Genomic DNA, 14,745 nt, shown 5'->3' with positions numbered 1-14,745 from the left:
AAGAAAAGAAAAGAAAAGAAAAGAAAAGAAAAGAAAAGAAAAGAAAAGAAAAGAAAAATTCAGTGGGAAAAGCCATACTATAAAAATCCCTCATCTACCTAGCAAAGAACAAAGAGAATGATAAAATGACAATAGGGAAAGCTCTTATGGAACAATGCAATCTTCCTTATGAAAACATGAATTTTCATTACATATATGCTTTTTATCTACTTTCATACATGAATTTAAAATAAATACTAAGACAAAAATGAAAATAAAACAAAATCTGGCCACTCTAGAGGCTTTGAAATTTTGCAGATCTTTTTCCTGTCAAGAAATGTTTTGTCCAACAACTAAATTTGCCATCACTTAGAATAAGGTCACTCAAGTGCATGACAGTAAGATTCTGCTGGTACACACAATGATGGATTAAACTTACTAAAGCCTGTAGGGGTGGATATGGTACTAAATAGGTATGATGTTAAAAAGATATGTAGGGAATGATGCCATAGGCAGTTATGGGAATGATCCAGGCTACCATTAATTAACAAGGGAAACCTCATTCTGTTTTTGACTAATATATATGTGTGCATCCAAAGTAGTAGGAAATGAAATATGGTTGCTGAGTTGCTTTAGTCGTGTCTGCTGACTCTTCATGATCTCATTTGGGGTTTTCTTGGCAAAGATACTGGAGTCATTTTCCATTGCTTTCTTCAGTTCATTTTGCAGTTGAGGAAACTGAAGCAAACAGAGATTAAGTGACTTGCCCAGGGTCACACAGCTAGTAAGTGACTAAACCCAGATTTGAATAAGTCTTCTTGACCCTGGGAGCCAAAGCTCTATCCACTGCATCTCCTAGCTATACCCAGACACCAGTCAATAAGATATACAACTAGGAAATATCAGTTCCCAAAAAGAAGGGTTTTTTTCCCCCAAACACAATTCACTAATAGAAGCAAATCCTAATGAATAGCATTTATTCATATGAGTCCTATCTGGCAACAAAGATCATACTTAAGAAATGTGTTCAATAATGTTGTAATTTAATATACATTCAATACTAGTTAATTTCTTACCTGTGTATAGATCAGTAAAGTCAAACTCAATTAGAGACATTGCCATTAAATCATTTATAAAGATCCCTTTGGGCTATTTGGATTTAGAAAACCACATATTAACATTATCTGTGTTCTATTGTATTTTTATTTATTTTGTCACTTTCCAATTACAGTTTATTCTTATTCTGCTGGTAGCCTGTTTGGCACTTCTGGGGTCCAACCTTTTATTCCTCTGACCTGTATAGGCAGAGCAAGAATACAGGACAGAAAACCTTTTTTCCTTCTTGCCTATTGAGTCTTACAAAGAGAAATTCAGAGTACTGATTCATCTTGGCTGGGAGCGGTATTAGGAAAAGAAGAGTTGAAATGATTTTATTTCTTCTTTGTGAAATGGAGAACTGAACTGAGAAAGTGGCAGTTCAGAGGAGATCATGGGTGTTCTTCACTCATTATCAGCTGTGTCCAACTCTCCATGATCTCACTTAAGGTTTTCTTGGAAGACTCACTGGGTGGATTGCCATTTCCTTCTCCAGCTTTTTTACTCATGAGGAAACTGAGGCAAACATCATTAAGTGCCTTGTCCAGGGTTACACAATGACCAAATTTGAACACAGGAAGATGTCTTCCTGACTTCAGGCTGGGCACTCTATCCACTATGCTACCCAGATCACCGGAGTTCCAAAGACCAAGTGCCCAAAGGCTTGTCTAGATAGCTGGTCACAATCTGCATCACAAAAGAGCTGAAGATCTCCCCTGGCTATAAGCTAAAGAGCCAATAGACTCCTCTGGTGTCAGAGAAGTCGCAGTACAACTGTAGACCAGAAGATGGCAGCATAGATCAGTATCAGCTCCTCATAGAAATCTAAAGAAGACTAGCTAAGGGCAGTTCAGTGAAAACACCTAACAGAGAGCAAAAGAGTTCTGTGATAACATGAATTGCCCAGAACAGGCATGTTTCATGGGCACATGTGTCCCCCTTTGGGTTCCTTCCTTGCATGTCCATTAGTCATGCATTTTGCCTATGTCTCCTCCTAGTGGCAAAACAACCTATTAGAAAGTGAGCCCCTTTATTTATAGGAGTATCTTTCTTCCAATTTATTTTGCTATGTTGTTAATTAAATGTCTGATGAATTGAATTAAGGTTCCCCTGATTCTCCTTGGAAAAGAAATACATCCGCAAAGACTCTTTAGCTCTGGTTTTAAATAGATAATGACCCACAAAGGACAAGAAACATGGCGTAACTTCCTTTGGGAAACTCATGTGGTAAGGAAGAGAGGACTGGTCCAAACTTTCCTTTATCTTATTCTAGTTCTTTCTAGTAGAAGTATATTTCCCCCAACAATTATTTTTCCTCTTTGTTTTGATTCAATAGAATAAAAGGCCATTCACATTCAGTCCTGTCTTAAGGAAAATTACCAAAACTCTGGGTTCATCCCAATGTGCTTAATCTGCTATTTAAAAAAAATCCAACATAATTAGTGAATTCTTTTAGTGTGATTCTTCAGTCAAATTGCAACAAAAACTTTCTACTCATTTATTCTCCCATAAAAAGGAGTTGAGCAGGAATGTCTAAACAGTGATTGTGTCAGAACATATACATTTAATAGAATTATAGATTTAGAGCAAGAAGGACTCTTGCAAGTCATCTGGCCAAACTTAATTTTATAAATGAAGAAGGAGCCCCAGTGAGAATAAATACTTTGTGGTTTACCATTTGTGAAAAAAAACAGGGAATTATATTTTAACTTTAGTCATTGAAATCAACATTTTCTATAATATTTCTTACTTTTTATTGTTAACTGCATTTATATTGTAATTGCACATACAATACAGCCTCTCTATATTTTATTTGGGGTTCTGTCTTCTTTATTTAGATCACTTTTTATTCAATTTCTCACATTCCTCTGAATTTCTTATATTTTTTTCATTTCCTGCAGTGTCATAATATCCCATTATATTCACAAACTAGAAATAGAGAAATTCCTCAGTGTTTGAGCAACCACTTTGTTTTTAATTTCTTGTTATCACAAAAATTATTTTTCTGGGTATTATACTCAAAGGCCCAAAGTGTGACCATTCTTTCTAGCATTGACATCATTAAGATATAAACCCATTAGTGGAACTGATGTATTAAAGACTGAACAATTTGGCAAATTTTCCTGCATAATTTCTAATTATTTCCAAAATAATTGAACTAATTCACAGCTCAATTGGCATTGAATTATTGTGCTTATCTTTCCATAATCCTCTAACACTGACCTTTTAGATATTTTACTACCTTGTTCCAATTTAATGGGTGTGATGCTATATCTCAAAGCTATTTTAATTTGTATTTCTCCTTTTATCAGTGATTTAGAATATTTTAAACATATTGCTTGTTCATGGATAATTTTTTCCCCTTAGAAAAATACTTGTTTATATTCTATGGCCAATTGTCTGTTGGGAAATGTCTCTAAGTCTTATATAATGAGTTTAATTTCCTCTAGATTTTTAATGTCAGACTTTTATCAAAGATGCTCGGTATCTTTTTAATTATACTATATATATTTTTCTTATTCTGGCTACATTTATTCAGTGCCCTAAAAAGTTATTATGCGTCTTCATAGATTAACTCTATGTAGTTTATGCCTTTCTATTACTATGTATTTTAGCATTTTTATATAAATGAATGTTAGTTTGTCAAACCTTTCTTGATAATTATTAACCATAGGATTTTATTGTTTAATAATTGTAATTATTAATTACTATCATTGTTTTCTTAATACTGAACCATCCTGGCATTCCTGGTATACTTCCAAATTGGGCATAATGAATTTTTTTAATATATTGTCTTAGTCTCTTTTCTAAAACTAATTGCATTCATATAATTTGACTTACTGATATCTCAATGCTATTATTAATTGTAATATAATCATTATTTTTAAAGTGTGGTAAATACCATAGGCATCTTACATTTTACATTTCCACATTTATTTACGAGTTATTTATGACCTAGCATGTGATATTACTATATATGGGTGTGTATAAAATCATTCCCATTTAGTTATAGATATTTATGTTTATATATATGTGATATATATTACATATTATATAGATATATTGTATTATAGATATCTATCAAATCTAGTTTTTCTAGCATTCTATTTAGATCTAAAGGTTCTTGCTCATCTTTTAGTTTGATTTATCTTATTCTGAATGAAGAATATTAAGGTTGTCTTTGATTATTGTCTCACTTTCAAGATCTCTTTTCTATTTCAGTTAGCTTTTCTTTTACATATTTAAATAATTACCCTTCAATAAATCTATAATATTAATGTTGTTTTATTATCTCTGCTGCCTTTAAGCATATTGTAGTTTTTTAGTTCATTTCTCTTAGCAATTTCCATTTTTTACAATTATGTTATTCAGAGCCATGATTGCAAGTATCAGTTCTTTGAATTTACTTGAAACAAGTGAACCTTTCATTTTAATTGCATGTATTGTGATTTTTTTGTGTGTGTCCTTGTATGCAACAAGTGGTCAAATTCACTCTCTTAACACATTATTTCATTCTTTTTCATCTAGGGACAAATTTAGATCATTAATATGCAAAGTTACAGGATTTATGGATTTTTCTTGGTATCAGATATATACATTTCCCCTTAGCCAGCTAGTTCCCTGAGGTTTGTTTTGCTTGTAAGCAATCACTACAGTAAGAGGATTGACCTGGACTCAATTTCTATTTCTACTACTTATGGTATGACCTTAAGAATCTCCTAATCTCTTTGGTTGGGTCACCAGATTTTCATATGTAATATAAAGGAATTTTACTAGATGATCACAAAAGTTCTTTCCACCTGCAAATCTGTGTTACTTAGACATGGGATCTAATTCTGCTGCTCAGCCCACCCTAGATTCCTTGATTCTACATTTATTATCTTATTCTATCTTGTTTGTTCTTGCATTTCCCTTGCCCAGCCCAGGAAGGTTGTGGTTCCGGATTTCCCCTATTCTCCTGTCCACCTCTGTCACCCTGCAAGTTTGTTTAAATGATTTTCATTTGCATCATCCCATGCCAATAAATATTAATTCGATCTGCCTCTTCTCTATTCCTTCACACATTTAAGATCTCATTGTTTCTTCTCTATTTAAAATTTCTTCTTTTTTAACCCTTACTTTGTCTTAGTAACAACTCTTTTTTTTTTCTTAGTAACAACTCTAAGACAGAAGGGCAAGGGCTAGTCAAATGGGGTTAAGTGCCTTGACCAGGGTTACAAAGCTAGGAAGTTTTTGTGTCCATATTTGAACTCAGGTGTTCTCAACTCCAGGCTTGGTACACCACTTACCTGCTACCTAATGACCCCTCGAATTAATGCTTCTTTAAGGTGAGACTTTTAAAAGACAGAAGAATCTTGCAGTTTTCTTTGCCTGGCTCAAATATGACTATGGTACTAGATGCACTCTGTTTAAAATATCTTCATCTATAATACTACAATTTCTCAAAAGTACTAATTCATGAAAGTCATATCTTACAATGGAAGAAGTATTCTGTCTGGAGTTATGGGACCTGAGCAGAATCTAAGTTCAATCACTTCCCACTGGCATCCCCAGGTGTAAGCAGCTTTTAAATGAAGGGCTTAGGCCAGAATACTTTGAGTTCCCTCATTATCCAAAGCTATGATGCCATTAACTTCTTTCTCCTCATATTCTTCTTGCATACTTTCTTTTCCCTCTTTGTGGATTTTGCACATAAACACTCTCTCTTTGTTCTCTTATTAACCTTCACCCAAGTAGAACTTCTGGAAAGTACTAAACTCATCTCCTCCTAATAGCATGAAGATATTGATTCATCTCTGGTCTTTTCAAAATAGAAAGCTAGATCTGAAAAACAGAAATGCCTGAGTTCAAATCCACTCCCAGATGTAACCTTAGGTAAGTCACTTAATTGCTACTTCATTTTCCCAGAGTTATTTGGATGAGAAAACAAGAAAACAAAATGTTTTACATGGCTCAGAGCTCTACAAAATACTATTTATTTGTTTGTTTACATGAGTCAGTGCTGCTCGTCTGTAATTTCTGCACTAGGAATGATTCAAATGCTTATATCCCACAAGAAATAATTTTTTCATTAAATGCAAATTTTAGGATATGCTGTTTGGGGATATGAGGAGGTTTTCTTCTCAGAATTCCATGTTCTAGCTTTTTTCTTCTATTTCTTAAAGCCAATAAATTCAGACCTATGTAACTACGACAATTACTTTGGTAAATAAAGACATCCTCTTAAATAATTGAGAAAATTTCCATTTAATGTTGAAAGTCTGGTACTTGTTGACTCCATTTGTTGAAAAGTTGAACTTATGTTTCTTTTCTGCCAGCATCCTATGGATTCTTTCAATCATCACTTTGCTCTCTGTATCTGAAACTCCAGACAATTTTATTGTATGATTTCTTGAAGTATGACACTAACACTTTTTGTTTCATCAGACTATTTTGGGAGACCAACGAATCTTAGATTGTCTCACTGTGTTGTCTTCAACGCCAATCGTTTTACCTTATGACGACTAAGATTTTTTTGAAATGTGTTTGGGTTTTTTCTATTTTGTAATAGCATCCTTCCATCTCTGCATTTTTAAATTTCAAACTGGTCAATTTATTTTAGGGTATCCATTGATTTAGAAAGATCTGTCATCCTTTGTTCTTTATAATTTTCCTGTTTATTGTTTTGGGTTCTTCTTTGAGAATTCTAATTCCAATACTAATTTTCATCATTATTTCTTCCTTTAATTCCTTTTGAGATTCTAAAACACTTTAGAGATTCTTGTTATTAGTCTTTTATCACTTTGGTGGGGAATAATTATTATTATATCCATTGTTATTGAGTCATTTTTCAGTCATGTTCAACTCTTTGTGACTCCTTTTGGGGTTTTCTTGGCAAAGATACTGGATTGATTCACCATTCCCTTCTCTAATTATATCCAACAATAATTATAATATCTGATAATATCTCTTTCTTTTTTGAGGGTTTCTCTTTCTGTTCTTTACCTTAAATATTAAGGCCTCTTTATTGCTGTTGTTTACTAATTTTTTCAGTTTCTCTAATTGAATCTGCTTCTCAGATTTACCCGATATCAGTTGAGAGGGAGTGAATAGCCAAATTATCTCAGAAAAATGTTGAATTCTTTCAACATGAATCTTCTTACTTGCTTACTTGAATGACATTTATAGAATAAGAAGGAAATGTAGATTTATTCCATCCATGTAAATAATAAATTATCCTAACTTCTAAAATATTCCTGAAACTGCATTAGTGCCCATTTGCATTCTCCTTTAATATGAAACAGCTGTTGCATTTTTCATCTTATTCCATTTTAAAGAGAAGGGACACAATAAGCCCCAGCTTTAATCACATATCAGTGCTTTGCCTCATTAAGAACAGAGTCACATCCATTTCCATCCCTCTGAAATCTGATCACAAGTAGGAATTTGTTCCATTTTTAAAGCTAAGGTGAGACCAGGAAACGGTTATGTAAGCTTCCACAAATGACCAATGTAGATTAAAGAAGACAACTAATACACATTGTCTTAATCACGCAATCTTGGATTTAAAAGGTTGTGTTTTGTTTTTTTTTCTCACCATTAGAGAACAGAATTTTCCTGCATACATAACATTATTCAGGTAAAAAAGCAACTAGGAAAATCTTTATTTCATACCTGTCTTTCTCAAAGGGAACCATAAAACTAATTCTATTGGTGATGAAAAGCCAGTGACCTTCATCTCCATTTTCCTAAGCTTTATATTCTTGCATATTAATATTATATGCGTGTTATATTTATTTTAGATTGAACTTATTTTTCCATCTCTTCCTACTGGATTTCATTAGGAATAGAAAAAAACTATTGATTTTGTGAGTTTCTTTTATAACCTGCTACTCTCAGCCTTCTATTTCTTCATGTAAAATATATTGTGATAATAATAGGAAGGACCTCACAGGTTGTTGTGAGGCTCAAATAAAATGGTATGATATGTAAAGCTCTTTTCAAGTCTTAAAGTACTATACAAAAGTTTGCCTTTTTTTATTTTTTTTGTTTGTTTTAAACCCTTAACTTCTGTAAATTAGCTCATAGGTGGAAGAGTGGTAAGGGTGGGCAATGGGGTCAAGTGACTTGCCCAGGGTCACACAGCTGGGAAGTGTCTGAGGCCGGATTTGAACCTAGGACCTCCCATCTCTAGGCCTGGCTCTCAATCCACTGAGCTACCCAGCTGCCCCCGAAAGTTTGCCATTTTTAACAATAATATTATTAAATATTTATTGATTTTTTATTATATGCCTGGAATTCCCTAACTAAACTACCAAGTTGTTAGCAATATAGATAAATTTGATTCCTTTATGCCTGTACTTAGTTCCTAATTCTTTTATACTCATTTGTAATTTCAAGTTCTTTTTTTGAGCGTTACAATTCCCATACTAGTTTCATCATTTTTTCCTTCCTTTAATTTCTTTTGAGGTTCTAAAACACTTTTGGAAGTTCCAGTGGTTATTCCATTATAACTTAGGGGTGGGGAATGGGTTTAATTTGTATTATGCCAATGTTTTGTTTTATTGCTATATTTATGCTTTCTAGAACTCCATCCAAAAAAACCACCAACCATGAGTATCCTTTCTTTACCCCTGACTTCACTAGAAATGCTTCTATTTTTTTCTCCATTAAAAATACTAGTAACTGCTGACTTTAAATCAATATAGTTTATCATATTGAGGAAAGCTCAATTATTCTAATTAATTTTGGTGTTTTAATATATTAACATCATACTTTGTCAAAGACTTTTTCTATATCTATTAGTATCGAAGTGATTTTTATTTTAACCTTTAATGATTATATTTAATGAGTTGAATGGACACCCTGTGGCAGACTTTTGTAAGAACATGGGCAAGAAATCATACAGCATGGGGGAAGACATTAATGGGTTTTGACCTGTGTCCCTGGGAGTAACTCATAAATCAAAGTATTTAAGTACTAAGTATGATTGTGTTTATATATTTCCCAATGTCAAAGCATCTCTAAATCTCTATTTTAAATCTAAATAGTTTATAGGAATGATTTTCACTCTGTATGTTTCTTTGCTATTATTTTATTAAAGAATTTGGCATTAATATTTATTATTAATTATTATTATTAATAGTTATTAGTAGCATTGACCGATATAGTTTTCTATAACTTATTACCACATATTGATTTATATTGCCAAAAGAAGTATGCTTGAAGGGAACCCAGTGAAGGTTACTGTTCAGTTCCTTCCCAAATTCAAGACTTTCAATTTCTCCTATGTTTAACTTTTTCTCCTTTCAGTTAACAAAATAATCTTCCTCAAGTACAGATCTGACCATATTACTTCCCTACTCAAGAAACATCAATGATGTTGTATTTCCTCTAGGATAGATATAAAAGTTTCTCACCATAATAATTAATGTTCTTACTATTCTGGCTATAGCTTGCCATTCCATGCTTACAGGATATTACTCTTCTTTCTGAGACAACTGGTGGTACGATGGATAGAACAGTATAAGATGTTTACTGTGGGCCTAGAATCCAGAAGGTTTGAGTTCAAATTTGACCTCAGATAATTACTTGCTGTGTGACCCTGGGTAAGTCATTTAACCTCTGTTTCCCTCAGTTTCCTCAACTATAAAATGGGAATGATAGCAGTACCTACCTCTGAGACTTTTGTGAGTATCAGATGAGATAACAATTAAAAAGCATTTAGCAAGGTGCCTGGCATACAGTAGAGCATCTTGGGAGGTGCTGGATAGAGTGCGGGGCCTAGAGTAAGGAAGACTCATCTTTCTGAGTTCAAATATGGCCATAGGCAATTTCTAGCTGTGTGATCCTGGGCAAGTCACTTAACCCCAGTTGCCTCGCCCTTTCCACTTTTCTACCTTGGAACCAATATTCAGTATCAATTCTAAAACAAAAGGTAAGGATTTTTTGGAGAAATAAACATTTATAGCAGATGGATGGATAGGGTGATGAATTATTTATCAATAACTTTCATGTTAAACATGGCACAGTAAACATATAGAATAAGAGAGCTCTTGGATGGAGCAACCCAGGACAAATAGTATTAAACAATTGTACATTTCTTATTCACAAGTCAAATGCTATTTAAGATCAGAGATTTTACGAAGGCTATATTGGGTTATATGTAGAAGAAGGAAGAAAGCCAGAGACCTGCAGAGATAATGAGTCTGGAATAACTATTCTTGGTTGGAAAGGGTTTTGAATGGGGAATAAGAAAGGGGTATGATCATTAGTCAAAAATTAGAAATTGAGGGGGCAGCTGGGTAAGCTCAGTGGAGTGAGAGTCAGGCCTAGAGACAGGAGGTCCTAGGTTCAAACCCGGCCTCAGCCACTTCCCAGCTGTGTGACCCTGGGCAAGTCACTTGACCCCCATTGCCCACCCTTACCAATCTTCCACCTATGAGACAATACACCGAAGTACAAGGGTTAAAAAAAAATTAGAAATTGAGGTGCTCACGTTTCAAAAGCTCCAAGTCAGAAATTAGAAATTGTTAAAAATGGGTCATAGACCTTGGTTAAGTAATTCAACCTCCATGAGTCCCACTTTCCTAATCTTTAAAATGAAGGAGGTTGAACTAAATGGCCTCTGTACTCTCTTAATAAAAACATCCTCTATTTCCACCCATGCTCATTTGTCAAGGAAAGAAAGGGAATGAGCATTTATTAAAAACCTACTATGTTCCAGGCACTAAATGCTTTCAAACATTATCTCATTTAAGATAATAGGCCATTTGATGTGGTCCATGGCAGATGTGAGTCTCTGTGAATTAGATTAATACCTGCCTTCTATAGCTAAATGAAAAGAAAAAGGAGAGTCCTGTGATGAGGATGGATTTTTCTTCTTGGGATATCCCATCACAGCTTTAGGATGGGTCATTCTTCCAGAGGAGAGACAATTCGATTTACTCATCAGCATCAATGACATCAATGAGCAATAATCATCTTTGTGTGGTAAATGAGAAACAGAGCCTTGCACCTACAGAATGAAAAATGTCAGACAAAAGAAAATGACCTCGCCTAGGTTTTCAGTCATCCTCCCAGATGAATCAGCCTAGCAACCCCACTGATCTGATTGATTGTGTAAAAATTGGCAATTAAGACTTCTGGGGGAAAAATGACTTGACTGAAAAATGGTTGATTCCTTGGCCACTTACAAACATAATGTGAGTTGAAAGGAGGTTAAATTATTCCCTCAAGGTCATTCAGTAAGTAAACTCATGATGATAGAATCATTTGAATCCATTGTGTTGCCCAGAAGGCTTAGCTCTTGCCTTTGGATGGGAAAGTTTTCAACACAAGACAAGTTAGAAAGTACGAAAATCAATATGTGATATTTGCCCAACAAAACTATTTGTCAGCCACTGAAAAACCTGCATAAAAGCATCTGAAACCTAGCATGCATACAGCCAACTATAAAAGATGTCCTCTGGATTTAAGGCATGAGTGTGAGTCATTATTTAGAAGGAGAGAGAGTAGGATTTGGTTATTATATGGCACCGTGTTGTCAACATACCATTGCTTAGTTCTCAATGTGCACAAAGGATGATGAATCAAAGATGGAAGGAAAACACTGAAAGATTTCCATTGTTTTTGAACTATCTCCACGACTTACCATATTTCCCAAGTTCATAACCAGTGGAATCTACCTTACATTAAAGGTCTATTATTCCATGACTAATATTTTACCTTTACCCAAATGTAAACAAATCCTGGAGATTGCCTCTACAGCCTTGTTTTGCATCCATGTCTTGTCTGGAAGAACCAGGCAGATATTACTCAGTGCCATTCCTTGTAAAAGTTGGGACTATAGAGCATGAACCAATATGTGGCTCTCCAATTGGGTGCACTTTATTTGGATTCCAAAGAGTTCATCTATTGGGTATGAGAGTCAAGCTTTTAACCATTGAAAGGAGGCTCTAGAAAGGTACAAGGCTTCTTCCCTCCCCAAGAGATAAAGTCCCATTTTAGCATTGAGCTTTCAAAAGAGCTATCACCCAGCCCTCCATTGGATACTTCTGCCCAACACTCATATCATTCTGTGCCTTTGCATTTATGTAGTTTACAGCAATTTACCTTTTTATAGTTTTTTATCTCTAACAATTATTTGGTTGACTTACAGTTTGATTTACCTTCTGATTTATTTATATCCACTAACAGTCTATTATATTTAGCCAGCTTCCCCCCCCCAGGGAATGTAACCACATTGGCAAATTAGTACTACTTTTTCAATAGACAGATAAATATTTCACTCTGCCTAAGTATGGAAGGCATATCTCAGTGGTAAAATAAATCAGGACTTCCCTGTAGATTTTCTCTGCCTATTGTATAGTACTTGACATAGTTATACCAATAATATGAAGAAAGAAAATTACAAAGAGAAAAGGGGGGAAGAGAAGGAGGAGGAAGAGAAAGAAGAAAAAAGGAAGGGAGACATAATAAAAGGAAGGACAGAAGGAAGAAGATATGAAGGAAGAAGGAAGAAGAGACTATATAGTATCTAGGACTAGAGAAATGATATTATACTCTAACAGTCATCTGAAGTATTAGGCTCAGTTCTAGATACTATGCAGGAGGAAAGGATTAATTTGTTTTCATGACTAAAGAAAACAAAATGGAAAAAGCCCCTTGAGATCATTCTATACCAACAAGTAAAAGGAACTAGAGATATTTAATCTCAGTAAGAGATTATTTAGAAGAATCATCTTGTTGAGTCATTTCAGTTCTGTCTGCCTCTTTGTGACTACATTTTGGGAGTTTTTATCAGCAAAGATACTGGAGTGGTTTGTCATTTCCTTCTCCAGCTCATTTCATAGATGCGAAACTGAAGCAAACAGGGTTATGTGACTTATCCAGGGTCACACAGCTAGTAAATGGCTGAGGCCACATTTGAAATCTCAACCCACTGAATAACCTAGCTGACCTTAGAAGGACCATCATAGTGTCTTTATGTATTTAAAGGATTGTTGCACAGAAAGGGGATTAGATCTCAACACAATTAGTAGAAATGCATGGGATTTGCAGCAGGTGTTGCTGGGTTAGATACAGAGAAATACAAGATCCCATTGTGTATATTCTTTATTGACTAAAAACATTTTATTCCATAGAACACATCATTGCCTTAAGGCTCTACTCCAACGAAGTTTCACTGGGCCTTATATCAAGTTTGGACAGCATTCCTTGAAAGTTCAAAGGAGATAGCATTGTCCCATAGCTTCTATTTATTCATATTAAGTCAAATAGAACACAGGGAGATATATATCCCTCAGTGGTATTGGTCACCATCATAAAAGAGATACTCCAAAGAGTTCAGGACAAGAAGGGACTCACCCTAGATGATGAGTTCTTCTACATATACTTTTTGGCAAATGCTATTATAATGGTTGCTTCAATCCTCAGACTTTTATAGGGCCTCTCAAAAGTGACCTATAGTGACTTCCGGGTTAAGATGGCGGCAGAGTAAAACGCAGCGCTTAACCTCTCCTAACTGAAGCATAGAGGACTCCTCAAGGGGACATAAAAACAAATCCAGATGAACAGAGGGACCCCACAACAGGGTACAGAGTGGAAGTTATGTGGAATCGGGGCATTTCCTGCTATAAAGGGGTGAAACAGCTCTCACTAAATCACAGGCTGAGCAACTGCCCCCCCCCCACACACACACACCACATACAATGCCAAAGCCAGCTCAACAGAAATATAGCAAGTTTGGGGCACCCATTGAGTCAATGGCAGCTCCAGGGCCTGTTCATGAGAGCAGCAAGACTTAGGACACCAAAAGGCTAAAGAACACACACAGACTTTGAGCTTGGACACTGAGCGCAGGCTTGGGTGGAGGCGGACACAGGCGTAAGCAAAGGCTCTGAAACCCTGAGTGGAGAACCGGTGCAGAAGGGTATACGACTGTGGAAACAGCACCCTGAGACCTGTAAAGGAACCTCCAGCAGAGGATCAAGCAAGGGGGTCCACCAGGGGGCTTGATCTTGAGAACAACCAGACCTGAGACCTCAGGAGCCTAAAGAGCTCAGACCCTGAGCGTGAGGATAAAGCTGAGAATGGGCTGGGCTAACAATGGCAACCCAGAATCAGGAAGGCCAAAAGAGAAAGATTAACAACAAGAAGAAGAAATTTTTAACACTCAACAACTTTTACACAGAGAAAATCCAGACAACCGAGCAAACAGGAGAACAAACAAGCAATCACACCCGAACCCTCCCAAAATAATGAAAACTGGTCATAAGCTCTTGAAGAGTTGAAATCTGAGATGACAAGAAAGTTGGAAAAGATTTGGCTAGAGAAATGGGAAATAGCTCAAAAGGAAATCTGGCAAGAAAATAACAGTTTAAAGGCAGAATTTTGCAATTGGAAAGTGAGGCTCAGAAATCAAATGAACTGATAAGCAAATTGAACACCAGAAATGACCAGATTGAAGAGGAAAACCAGTCCCTACAGGCTAGAATTGAGCAATTAGAAGCTAATGATCTCTCAAGACAGCAAGAACAAATAAAACAAAGTCAAAAGAATGAAAAAATAGAAGGAAACAAGAAATATCTCAATGAGAAAGTGACAGACCAAGAAAACCGGTCTTGAAGAGACAATTTGAAAATTATTAGTCTCCCTGAAAAAGCAGAAATTAATAGAAATTTGGACTCC

Source organism: Gracilinanus agilis, chromosome 1 (genome assembly GCF_016433145.1).
Source record: "Gracilinanus agilis isolate LMUSP501 chromosome 1, AgileGrace, whole genome shotgun sequence".
Classification (NCBI taxonomy): Eukaryota; Metazoa; Chordata; class Mammalia; order Didelphimorphia; family Didelphidae; genus Gracilinanus; species Gracilinanus agilis.
Note: the sequence above shows the minus strand (reverse complement) of the source record.